The 13,741-nt window shown below is 44.1% G+C and overlaps 1 protein-coding gene across 6 annotated transcripts in view; it reads right to left on the reverse strand.

Annotated features, from left to right (window-relative positions):
* TRIO (trio Rho guanine nucleotide exchange factor) overlaps positions 1-13,741 on the reverse strand; it is a 260,121-nt gene that overhangs the window by 199,455 nt on the left and 46,925 nt on the right. Inside the window, exon 1 of one of the 6 annotated variants that reach the window (XM_083747103.1) lies at positions 12,730-12,748. The exons of the other annotated variants lie outside the window; for them this stretch is intronic. The gene's annotated coding sequence lies outside the window, so the exon portion shown is untranslated. Of the gene's footprint in view, positions 1-12,729; positions 12,749-13,741 lie in introns of those variants that run through there. 6 annotated transcript variants of the gene reach the window in all.

Here is a 13,741-nt window from a genome sequence, read left to right on the forward strand (position 1 = left end):
GCTTTTTACATTTGGTAAAAGCATGTAAGTCCCGGTCCCCATCCCCCCTTTTTAAATATATAGCTCGTTTATTCCAGATATCCAAAGAAATCAGTATCTCCCAACTCTTGAGGAATGCCTTAATAAAATACAAGAATACCCATTTATGGCCAAATTAACATGTTCTACACATGCTGAAGGGGAAAGGAGGGGGTGGTTTTGTGGATGCCCTTTCATTAAATTCCAACAATAAAATAAATATATCAACACTCCATGTCCTTTAAAAGGTTGCCTTAAAATGATTCCCTCCAGCATGGATTCCAGTCCAGGTGAGCAAGAACAATTACCAAATAAAGTAGCCCGCATTTCATTGTTGGTTATTTACCCAGAAACAAATTGTGCCCTCTAAGTGTGCCATGAAATTCACGCCAAGCACCAGCCATTTACAAGGTTGTTTTTTAAAAAGTAAATAACCCCAGAACATCTATAGCTGAGGTCTGAACAAGGAGGGTTTCTGAAAATTGCTGCATGCGTGTACAGATCCATAAATATCTGCATCCATCTCTACTCACACACTGGCTCGACATCCCTCCCTCCAGCAACCTCAGCACCGCACATTAATAGAGATGATGTCATCTTTTCAAAATCAGGGCAGTCTGCAGCTCCTGCTGCCACTGCAATGCCTGCAGTATTCGCCGGATTTGCAAGAGAGCAAGGCAGCGCAGCCGAGATCCGAGCTGGGGAGCTCAGAAAGAGCTCCCTTATTTGAATCCCGCTTGCACGCAGCACACGGGAGGGAAATTATTCTCTCATTATTCCGTGCAGACGCTTGAACCGTATCGATTCACGAACTGGGCTTCACGTCGTTCCTACCTGACCTAACAAAGCACCATCATTTATGCTTTGACAAGCCTGAATTTAACAGGGCCACAAGATTTCCGCAGGAACAATGAAACAACTAATTTGCTTCATGAGTGTGGCGAGAACTGCCCATTTTTGCAATGCTTCTTTTCTGTTTATCCTCGCAAACCACAAATGTCACAGATAACAAACTCTCCGCTACAAATAGCCAAGATAATAAACCCCACTGTAGGCAAGGAATAATACTTTTAGGCAACACCCCCCCCCCCCCCGTAAACGATCCAAACTTTGTTTGATCTTATTTGATACTTCGTCCCCACCCCCGTTATTACCATTTTATTATTATTTATTGAATTTATATACCATCCTATACCCAAGGAGGGGAGGTCTCAGGGCGGTTCCCAGAACAAAATCAGAATATAAAACCACAAAATATACAATCAAAATCAAAACAACAACCCAATAGCCCCTCCTCACAAAAAAACATATTTTAAAAGGGCATTAGATGCCAATCAGATCAAACAAAGGCCTGGTTAAAAAGGAATGTTTTTGCTTGGTGCCTAAAGGTGTATAATGAAGGCGTCAGGCGAACTTCCCTGGGGAGAGCATTCCACAGATGGGGAGCCACTGCAGAGAAGGCCCTGTTCTCATGTTGCTACCCTGTGGACCTCTCAAGGAGGAGGCACACAAAGGAGGGACTCAGAAGATGATCTCAGGGTCCAGGTAGGTTCATATGGAAAGAGGCGGTCCTTGAGGTATTGCGGTCCTGAGCCATTCAATGCATATAACCTTGAACATCACATACATTTTTAAAAATCACAAAAAGTATGCCTTCATACACCCTTATCTGTTCTCTATAAGCAATTTTAACATTCTAGTACGACATTCTTATCTACCATTAAATGCAGGTATAATAATTCCTTAAGCATCCTGCCAAAGATTTGGCTAAGAGAGCCCTACAATGCAGTGCAGCCGCTCCAGCCAGTATTTTCTAAGGCTGCATTCACATGCCAGTTTATTCCAATTTCCACATTTTATCTGCAACTACAGTGGAATATGTTTAGCACGCATGTCTGTACTACTTGCAAATGGGTTGCTTCTGGAAGCAAGTAACAAGGAAATGAGCGCTACAGTTCCAGAAGTGGCTTTTACGTCACGTGAAACCTCAAATACAATGCGGAACTTAACAGCTAGGCTGGGTAAAAGTCGTGAAAATGGAATAAACTGCCCTCTAAGCTTCGTTCTACACACTGTGTCCATATTTCACAACAGTAATGTTATCGGACATAAAAGTCCAAGGAAATAATAATTCTTTTGTCCATTTGTCTTGCCATCTCAGGAGGATTTGAGCACAGGGAAGCACCTGGAGGAAGCATGGATAATCTCCTTGCCCATCACTTCACAGATCTTTTTGTTCTGCTCCCATACAACTATAGCATATATCCTGTTTGTTTTTCACCCCTTTGGCTGGCTTCTCCTCTTTCAGGTTTTATCACCTGCAAAACTGTCCTCCCAAGCCCAAAGTTTGGAGGAACAAAAAGAGCAGGGAAGCAGCAATCCACTCTAGGCACTAGATCAGGCATAGGCAAAGTCAGCCCTCCAGATGTTTTGGGACTACAACTCCCATCATCCCTAGCTAACAGGACCAGCGGTCAGGGATGATGGGAGTTGTAGTCCCAAAACATCTGGTGGGCCGAGTTTGCCTATGCCTACACTAGATGGACTGGCCTCTGGTTTGGTTTTGTTTTTTAAAAACAACAACAACTGTGCATGGGCTTTTCCTATACCCTCCATTTCAGGGGTCTGGCTGCTTTTTGAACTACAGTGGTACCTCTGGTTGCAAACGGGATCCGTTCCGCAGGCCCATTTGCAATCTGAGCAGAATGCAACCCGTCTCTGCGCGTGTCATGATTTGCTGCTTCTGCGCATGGCATCATTTTGAGCATCTGCTCAAGCATGAGCGGCGAAACCCGGAAGTAACCCGTTCCGTTACTTCCGAGTCGCCGCAGGACGCAACCTGAAAAAGCTCAACCTGAAGCGTCTTTAACCCGAGGTATGACTGCATGCACTTTCCAAGGACTCATTTCTAAAACTTACTCATCACATCTCATGTCAAATCTCTATTTCAGAGAAGAAAGGTGCAATTGCAATTGAGAAGCTATACTTAGAATCATAGAATCATAGAGTTGGAAGAGACCATAAGGGCCATCGAGTCCAACCCCCTGCCAAGCAGGAAACACCATCAGAGCACTCCTGACATATGGCTGTCAAGCCTCTGCTTAAAGACCTCCAAAGAAGGAGACTCCACCACACTCCTTGGCAGCAAATTCCACTGTCAAACAGCTCTTACTGTCAGGAAGTTCTTCCTAATGTTTAGGTGGAATCTTCTTTCTTGTATTTTGGATCCATTGCTCCGTGTCCGCTTCTCTGGAGCAGCAGAAAACAACCTTTCTCCCTCCTCTATGTGACATCCTTTTATATATTTGAACATGGCTATCATATCACCCCTTAACCTCCTCTTCTCCAGGCTAAACATGCCCAGCTCCCTTAGCCGTTCCTCATAAGGCATCGTTTCCAGGCCTTTGACCATTTTGGTTGCCCTCCTCTGGACACGTTCCAGTTTGTCAGTGTCCTTCTTGAACTGTGGTGCCCAGAACTGGACACAGTACTCCAGGTGAGGTCTGACCAGAGCAGAATACAGTGGCACTATTACTTCCCTTGATCTAGATGCTATACTCCTATTGATGCAGCCCAGAATTGCATTGGCTTTTTTAGCTGCCGCGTCACACTGTTGGCTCATGTCAAGTTTGTGGTCAACCAAGAGTCCTAGATCCTTTTCACATGTACTGCTCTCAAGCCAGGTGTACTTCAAGGGTGCTACACTCAACTCTCTGAAATACTAGTCACTTCCGCTGAAAGACAGATGAGCCGATGCTCAAAATGAGGATCCCCTAAGAAGCCAAGCCTGAAAAAGCAGAGAAACCATTCTGTGATGTGTTAGAACTCACAGCAGATGAACATTTATCTTCACTGTTTTAAACCAGTCAGATCCCAATCTTTCCTCTTTTATTACTGTTGATTTGCTACTACTGTTGGGTATTTTATAATTTTTTAAGATGCATTTTAGCGCTTGGATTGTCATAAGCCGTTCTGAGAGGCAAACTCGCTGCCCACCTGCAAAAACCAGGATAGAAATATAGTCAATGAACTAACATTTCCATTCCACTAATGAAGTATTTCAGTGGCCAAACTCAAGCATACATTCTTTCACCTACATAGATGAATCTCCTGTTGTTGTTTTATGTGAATGAATGCGGCACCCATGCATGTGCAGCCACGCCAGAGCAACTAAAACTATCAGCAAAAATATTTAACCCATCTGTGGTGGTCTTCAAAGCTTTTCAGACAACTAAAAGGAAAAGGTTAAGATCTATAAAGCTATAATCTCCTTTAGATATATGAAATCAATGCTAATCCGATGTACCTTTCAAAGGTGAGCCACTAACACTGTAATTCTTAATATCCCATCAGTACAAGGGTTGCCATACATCCAGAATTTTTTCCTTAAAAAAGTTCAACAACTTTGAATTTCATTTCCCCCAAAAGCTCAATTTTACTTCTAGAAATCTGGCAACCCTAATCAGTTCACTGTTGGGTACAAGCGTGAGTGGCGCTGTGGTCTAAACCACTGAGCCTGGGGCTTGCGGATTGGAAGGTTGGCAGTTCCAATCCCTGTGACGGAGTGAGCTCCCGTTGCTCGGTCCCAGCTCCTGCCAACCTAGCAGTTCGAAAGCACACCAGTGCAAGTAGACAAATAGGTAGTGCTGTGGCGGGAAGGTAAACGGCGTTTCTGTGCGCTCTGGCTTCCGTTGTGATGTTCCGTTGCACTAGAAGTGGTTTAGTCATGCTACATGACCCGGAAAGCTGTCTGTGGACAAACGCTGGCTCCCTCGCCCTGAAAGCGAGATGAGCGCCACAACCCCATGGTCGCCTTTGACTGGACTTAACCGTCGAGGGGTCCTTTACCTTTACAAGCTGCAATAATGGTATAAAACAAGACTAACCTAAGAAGAAGACCAGGAGAAAGCCTTTAAGAACAATACTTGGGAGTTTCACCAAATACTGAATTTATTGAACCATCTAGAAAAGTCATGCCCTATTTTTGTATCAGTTCACCAAGCATCTTGACAGTGATGCCCTAATGGAGGGCAGTGTCCCCACTTCACAATAAAACAAAAACACCCAAAAGAGCCTAGTGGTGACCCATCTAGTCCAGCACCCTGTTCTCACAGTGGCCACCAGATCCCCATGAGAATTATTCTATATGTTAAGTCTGCAAGCTGCGCATATTCTGTCAGCTTAAGTTGCCAATGTTCTTCTTTAGTTGGGACCTTGCTTGTTTTCCATTCTGGGCTAACAAAACATGGGCCGCAGTAAAAACATACATAAATAACCTTCTTTGGCACCTGGAAATTTCAGTCTGAATTAGCCCCAATGAAAAGGACTCTGGGTTGTTGTTTTTTTTTTTTTTTTTTTGGAAAAGTACTTTTAAACATTTTTTCCAATTTATCATGGATGGATTCTATGAGATCTTTGCAGGGGCTTCTTGCCAATTCCAGTTAAGCACTTCCTGGGACTGAACTCAGACCCCCACCTTACAACCTTCTCTGGTAAATGTCCAACCACTCCAAAGAAGCTACATAGAGATAGCCATACAGATCACCATCCTGGGTGCTCTGTGGGTGCATTTTCAATAACATACTCTTGAGAGTAGATGGTATGGACTGGATCCGATATGCTCGGTTGAATTTGAACGATTTACCGTATTTTTCCGTGTATAACACGTCGCCGTGGATAAAACACCCCCTATTTGGGGGGACTCCAAATTAAGAAAATGGGAGGAGATTGCTCAGCATTGTTGAGCTTTTTCTTGCAGGGGGTGGCCCAGAGTTGTTGAGTTTTTTTAAGGGGGGATTGCCAAAAATCGCTCACCAGCCTGACCTACACTGCCACTCATACATGTCTCAAAACCCACCTATCGTCTGTCCCCGTGCTGGCAGAAGCCACCAATCGCCTGCCCTATTGCCGCAGCAACAGCCAATCAACACAAGACCTTGACAAAGTCACCAATAGCACACCAAATAGCCACTGACAATCCATGTATAAGACGACCCCAAATTTTTAACATACTTTTTTATTTAAAAAGTATGTATACACGGAAAAGTACAGTAATTTAAAACTTGAAAAAGGGAAGGACAAATAACCATTGCAAATTTTCTTGGGGCACCCAAAGTCGTATTCTGCCTGTTAACCAGCCCTAACAGAAACCAACTCTGGAATATTCATGCCAGAAAAGTCTTTTTTTCCCCAGCCTTTTTTTCCCCATCTTCATTTTTGATGGTGATGCTGGGGAGAAGGAACATTGGGGACAAGGGATTGGAAAATATGATTAATTGGATTTCTTAATCAGTTAATTTCTCTGTTAAAAAAAAAAGTTTTAATTTGCTTCGCTGCCTTTATTCCCCAAACTCTTTAAACAATTTCAGCTACCTAGACTCTTAGAGGACATAAAGTGGTGGTGGTGTAACTGGTGTTTGAACTTTGATACTACAGGCCAAACTCATTCAAGAGTCACAAAAGCCACAGAACCGCAGCAACTTAGTTTGCATACAAGGAGCTATCAGTGTCACACTTTGAGGATCAGGCTCAAAGTTAGTCCAGCATATTGTTAGGTTGGGTTGAAGCAGTTTTTTTTCTGATGACAAAAACCTTCAGGAGCCTGCATTCCTGCTGCCATATATAGTCCATTTACTAGTACTCAGTGTGACTATTACACAACTTGTATCCAACACATAGCCACAAGCTTGACTAGAAGGAGACTAGGTGTGGCCAGCAGGGAAGAGAAAGTAGCAGTGATAGCAGGAAAGGAAGAATCAAGAAGGGGGACAGGAATCTACAGGCAAGGCAAGCTTTCCTAAGCAAAAAGAGATAGATGGCAACTTGGGATGGAGTCAAAGTTGGAGAGCCAAAGGGATAGGGTGGAGGAGATAACCTTTAGGTAGCTGTTAACAAGATGTCTCTTAATCAGAACTAGCCAGGTTTATATTCAGCAGCAAGGTTGAATCTGCAAAGAATCGTTAGCTTCAATAGGCTGCTGGTTCGGATGAAGATTCTGTTATGGACAGAATCTTCACTTTCCATCTGACTCTGGTCTTGACTGACCCACCATATTTAAGCAAGAGCCAATGGCACAGCACATATGTGCCCGTTTTACAAATGGAGCAAAATACCAAAACTTTAGGATGAAACACACATGGAAGGGTGGAGGGAAGAGGCAAGCATCTTGGCACAGTTCCTTGCATCTCCCCGGAGCCACCAAAACCAGGATTATGCAAAGTGAGGATGTAAATTTACCCCACTGTGCTTAAAAAAATATACATTCTGCTTTTCTTGGAGCTGAATATGCATTGTCTAAATGCATGGTGTTCTTATTTATGTGCAATGAGGATATTGCACCGTACACGACAGGCTTCCTCAAACTTGGCCCTCCACAATTCCCATTACCCCTGACCACTGGTCCTGCTAGCTAGGGATCATGGGAGTTGTAGGCCAAAAACATCTGGAGGGCCAAGTTCCTGTGAATCTCCTCCCCACTTTGATATCAAAGGACTGTAGTTTCTAGCAGTTGAGCATGCCGCCATATTGCCCTTTATATTATTTCTAGCTTGCTGGCTGTGCAAACCCATCAGCAATGGCCAGATCAACATTAGGAGTTTTGAAGTTGCAAACCTGCTTGCTTTAGCGAGAGGAAATGCTCAGCTTACCAGTAGCACTGGGACCACAGCATCACACTTTCCTGTTATCAGTCAATTACTGTAATCGCCACAATATAAAGATAAGTCCACAGAACGGCCCCAAATGCAGATTTATTGCCTACTTTCTTCCTAAGGAGCATCGCTGCTGAGAGTCAGTCATTCCAAATTCGTGATTTATACAAGAGAAAGCCAAGACTAAACTGTGCCATCTGAGTGAATAATGCCATCTTGACCTCAAACAAATTAACGTAACGTAACATGCAAGTCAATCCAAACTTGGGACGCATTCCAACTGTTCGTGAGCAAAAAAAAAAAAAAAAGCCAAGGAGACCACTACTGCCAAAAGCAACAACAAAAAAACCCACCAAGCATAATATTTAAAATAATCCTAGCTCATCTGAAAGTCAGGATAAAAGCATGCTTTCTCGTAATGCAGCATCTGACCAGGATGAGATCATTTGGTTCCAGATTGTATAAAAGGCACACAAAATTCCACCCACTATGAAGTAGATACACAGAGCCTTTTAAATATTACCTTAACTGGAAAACAGGTTGGTGGGCCACAGACGGATTAGAGGGAGGGTTGGGGAGGGAAGCCACCCACCCAAAAATAGAGCCAGCCCACTCCTCAGTTTTGCCGTCAGTCCTTTTCACCATCAAACCCCCAGAAACTACCAATGCATTTGACATTTACCAGAAAATCTTGGCAATTTTAAAAAATTGTTCTCTTTCAAGCCCCTACCAAACTTTTAAGGATTGTCAGTCATCCCCTGGATAATAATCAGCGAAACTGCAGCTCCCGTTTTACCAGGTAAGAAGGTGGAGAAATCTCGATCCAGCAAACTAGATCCAGTTATAATAGTCTTAAAAGGTAAAGGGACCCCTGGCCATTAGGTCCAGTCACAAATGACTCTGGGGTTGCAGCGCTCATCTCGCTTTACTAGCCAAGGGAGCCGGCGTACAGCTTCCAGGTCATGTGGCCAGCATGGCTAAGCCACTTCTGGTGAACCAGAGCAGCGCACGGAAATGCCGTTTACCTTCCCGCTGGAGCGGTACCTATTTATCTACTTGCACTCTGACGTGCTTTCAAACTGCTAGGTGGGCAGGAGCAGGGACTGAGCAATGGGAGCTCACCCCGTCGCAGGGATTGGAACCATGACCTTCTGATCGGCAAGTCCTAGGCTCTGTGGTTTAACCCACAGTGCCACCCGCATCCTAATAGTCTTAATTTCATCTAAATATGGGCAAGAGAAACAATGAGAATGGCCCCTACTCCTTCCGGTCCTCCTCTCTTGGTCAACGCCAGCTACCTTCTTCCAACAGTATGAACCAAGACAGAGTTCCTTTGAACATAAAGAGAATCAGAGTTTCTCAGTTTTCTGAGAATTTTAGAAGGCCATATCCTCAAGCACTAGTTTTGAATTTACAGAGCAGTAGCATAGTGAAATACCCCAAGATGTAATGGGACGCTACCATCTAAACCACTGAGCCTCTTGGGCTTGCTGATCAGAAGGTCGGCGGTTCGAATCCCTGTGACAGAGTGAGCTCTCGTTGCTTTGTCCCAGCTCCTCCCAACCTGGCAGTTCGAAAGCACACCAGTGCAAGTAGATAAATAGGTAGCGCTGCAGCAGGAAGGTAAACACCATTTCTGTGCGTTCTGGTTTCCGTCATGGTGTCCTGTTGCACTAGAGGCGGTTTAGTCCTGCTGGCCACGTGGCCTGTAAAGCTGTCTGTGGACAAACACTGGCTCCCTTGGCCTGAAAGCGAGATGAGCACCACAACCCCATAGTTGCCTTTGACTGGACTTAACCGGCCAGGGGTCCTTTACCTTTTTATCTTTTCTTCTTATTTTCTTATCCCTTAGTAGTATAGTAAACCTCTGCCGCCTTGTAGGATATCTTCAGGAGAAGATAGGGAGTAAATCCTACACAAATCCAGAGTGGAATCCGTAATACGATGCCCCCATGCCCCCTTCTGGCAACTCCTGCAGCCAAGCAGGGGCCAAACATGTTGTTCTGCTTTCTTATGGACCACATCAGCGAGGCAGAGAGAAGGATCTTACCATCTGGGCATCCCAGGACCTCCAGACACACTGATCAGCCTTGCGTACCATGGAAGGTCACTTCAGTACTGCCAATCTAGTGGTTTGACCTCACCCTTGGAGGTACCCTCTTAAGACAGATGGATGTCAACAACAACAAAGTACTGAAGGCACAACTAATCAGTGTTAAATGTTCCTTCACATGCTTTCTTTGTTACCATGATAAAGAGTTCCTCAACGGGTCAGATTAAGGTCCACCCAGCCCAGCAATCATTGCAAGAGTCCTGGCAGCCAGCAATCCCAGGTGGTCCACTTGAAAATGGTGAATTTTGTAGTTTGATAGTGAATTTTGGACACAATGGAGAGGTAAAGGATTTTGGATTATCATAAAAGATGCAGGAGGAAATGATTAACAATAGGGGAGAGGGAAGTCCAAGAGAATCTCATTTTATGGATTTGATATTGTTTTTGTGTATATTTTTCTTTGTTTTTGGTGGTTGTTGTGTTTGTTGTCTGTTTTTGTTGAAAATTTAATAAAAATATTATTAAAAAAGAAAGAAATTGCAAACACACCAACAGGGCAAAGATTATGGGAAATTGAAGAAATGGAGTTATATTTCTAGGTGAGATTTTTGTGGAGAATAGTGCAAGGGACTGGGTCTTGGGTGAACAAGTTAAATCCTACTTGATGTGTAACTAAAATTTTGGAGCATCTTAAGGGGATGAAGCAGGTGTCAGATATCCATGTTTGCTCCAACTTCAAAATACAGCAACCCAGATAATTATAAACACTACACTTCATACATTTGTGAGTTCAAATTCTAACCCCTTTCGGGGACTATAAATGTTTCTTATGTGATCCCCAGCTACATAACTGGCAATCCTTTCCCAATCATCAGGGCTGTGTGCTCTTGACATTCCACACCAAGAAGAGTGCAGTTCTGCAACAATGAATCGTGTGAGTTACTACCCTCCTAGTTTTTGTCCTAAGGTAGACAATAACATCTCATTCTCCAATCACTAGAAAGCTTGCTGGCCATGCTGCTCCCTGCTTAAGAAGTTTCACCAAACACTGTCCAAACAATTAAAAACTTATTTCTGTCCTAAGGACCAAAGGAAAACATCCTGTCTTTTTTTTACTATGGGAGGGTTGAAGCATTGTCAGATTTTTATAAAACCACCAAAAGCGGTGCAGCGATAAAACCACTAGCACATTCACAAAGCTAAGCAGGGTCCGGTATGGTTTCAAATTGGATGGGAGACCATGTGCTGAAATTCATGCATTGCAGAGGGTTGGACTAGATGACCCTCAGGGCTCCCTTCCAACTCTTTGATTCTAAGTCAGTGTGCCAGCTCTGCTGGAGAAACGCCAACTCCCCATATAATGCTTTAGGAAAAACCCACCCTACTGAAAGTGATATTGAGAATGGTTAAGAGCAATTGCAAAACTGAGTAAGAGAAGCACAATCATGTAACTGTGTTAAGGAGCCCTCCACCCCGATTTCAATTCTAAAGAAACCCAATTTGATGCTTGAACTCTTCTCCCAATTTGCTCATTTTGTGCTAGCTCATCTTCCTTCTTATCAGTTTTTTGCTTCCCTCCGCTCCGATTTGGAGAGTTTTGGTTGCTGTGCATTTGTGCACAAAGGTTTGGTGCTAAACTGCAGAATTCCTTTCAAACCACTCCTGGAAAATTACCACCCCAATATCCCTATCTCAAAAGCACCATCTGAATCCCCATTCAAAATGCATTGGTTAAAAGAAAAACACATTTTTATTGCAAAAAAAAAAATTAAATCCATGATTTTCCTGCAGTAAACCCATATGTGACATGTTTTCAGATCCCAAGAAAAATGAGCTACACACAAAAGAGAAAAAAATGCACTTTTTATGTAGGCAAGTGGTTGCTATGAGCAACCCATCTTTCTTCCCCCGCCTCACCCCAAACCCGAGGATAAGGGCAGTATCCATTCCCCAGGCAGATGTCCCAAAGATTCCATGTTGACAGTGGCAAGTTGTGAGGACATGGGTTAACCCTTGCCTCCCTAATAAGCAAACACAGCCCTGCTAGAATTCAGAGGCAACGCAATGCTGGAGATCATTCAAAACTCCAAAGGGAAAGGGGCAAAAATCTACCTGCCGCCTTTTACGATAGCTCTGAAACCACTCTGGATAATGAAGCAGCACAATGCCAGGGGTATCCGTGCAAAATGCAGCAACAGAGCATCTACCCACAGTCAGCAGCCCTTGCAGCAGAACGGATTACATCATCGCTTTGCAGAGCTGAGCCAGTGAATACGCTTAAACCAAAAGCACCCAGCCAGATGGAGCTGCTTTGCCTCTTCTGTTCCTGCAGTTATCACCTGCCTCCTCCTACCTTTGGAGCTGAAAATGTCACAAAATAATATTTAAAAAAAGAGAGATCTCCACCTTGCCCTGATCCCCCTCTTTTTACGTGGGCTTCCAGATGTCAGAAAGAACTCAGCTCACACAAAAACACACACCTGTTTTTCCCTCTCCCACCCCAAACAAAGCAATCTGATGAAACCTGCTTTTAAAAACCTCAAGCAAGAAGCCACAGATGGCATTAAACTCACAGCAAAATTGGGACGGCAACCTGATTTCTGGACAAATTCAAAGGGTGGGGTTTTGTAAACGTAGGACAGGAAGGTCACTCCCTTTTCCATTTGTCATTAAAAGCAAAAAAAAACAAATTTCCTTCCTAAGGGCGAGGCAACTCCACTGCACTAAACACTCTTTTCCCCAGATGTGCATTAAAAACACACACACACAAAAACTGGTGGCAACTCCCTTTGTTGCTCAGCCGAGCCGACTCCTTCACTCACATTGTGCTTTGCCTATTAAGTCAGCGCTCTGTCCAGCGGCGAACACTAGTGACATAAGCCACACTAAGGGAACACCCATTTTTTCCAAGCTCTTGCTGCCTGCCTGAATTCAGCCGGCTGTAGCCAGCTCCCTGCTCAGAGAACACACAAATCAGCCCTCTCATCAGTATAAAAATGCAGCGCTTACCTTTTGTTTAACCATGTGGCTCTTATAAGGTCTGCATGGTCTGTGCTAGTTTCTTAAGATCCACCTCTGCTACGCAAAGCACTGTCTGGAGATGAAATAGTCTGTGTGCATTTTCCTGCGTTATTCACGAGTGAATGCACCACACACACACACACACACACACAGGCGTTATGAACCATTCCTACTGCAAAACTTTAACACCGTTTTGCCTCTGTTTGTACCTCTTAGGTTATCATCAGCAACCATAAATGTCTGGAGACCTTTGTCTGCTAGGCACTAGGTCAAGAGTTACAGCTATAATAACAGATCGATAGATAGAAATATAGCTCTCTTCTAAAAATAGGTGAATGACCCGCTCCACAGCAAAGAGAGGGAGGAAAGCCACAGCAGCCCTGACTATAAGTGAGGACAGCCACAACTGTCAGCTTTGTAAATTACTTTGTAAATTATCAGCTCCTAATGGTGTTTGAAATTAGCCAGGCGCTTTTTACACCTGACTATCGGCCACCTGCGACCAAGATGCTCAGGTGCCAGAATGCTGCCTGGTGTCTCCAGCATCTAGAGGTGCATGCCTGGGAATCACTGGATCTTGACTGTTTTCACACACAAGCAACACATCCTGTAGAAGTCTATCAGCTATATTTTATCTGCAGGATCAGAATGCATTTCAGGAACCAAAATGCTGCTTCTGTGCGGCCTGAGCAGAAGCCGGGAACGTTATACAGTGGTATCTGGGGTTACACACGCTTCAGGTTATAGACTCCGCTAACCCAGAAATAGTACCTCGGGTTAAGAACTTTGCTTCAGGTTGAGAACAGAAATCGTGCTCCGGCGGCACGGCGGCAGCAGGAGGCCCCATTAGCTAAAGTGGTGCTTCAGGTTAAGAACAGTTTCAGGTTAAGAACGGACCTCCGGAACGAATTAAGTACTTCACCTGAGGTGCCACTGTAGTTAATTGTTGCAGCTTGTCTTCACTTATCCCCACCCCACCCCACTACCTTGCTCACAGTTG

This window comes from Podarcis gaigeae (genome assembly GCF_964106915.1).
Source record: "Podarcis gaigeae genome assembly, chromosome: 7".
Classification (NCBI taxonomy): Eukaryota; Metazoa; Chordata; class Lepidosauria; order Squamata; family Lacertidae; genus Podarcis; species Podarcis gaigeae.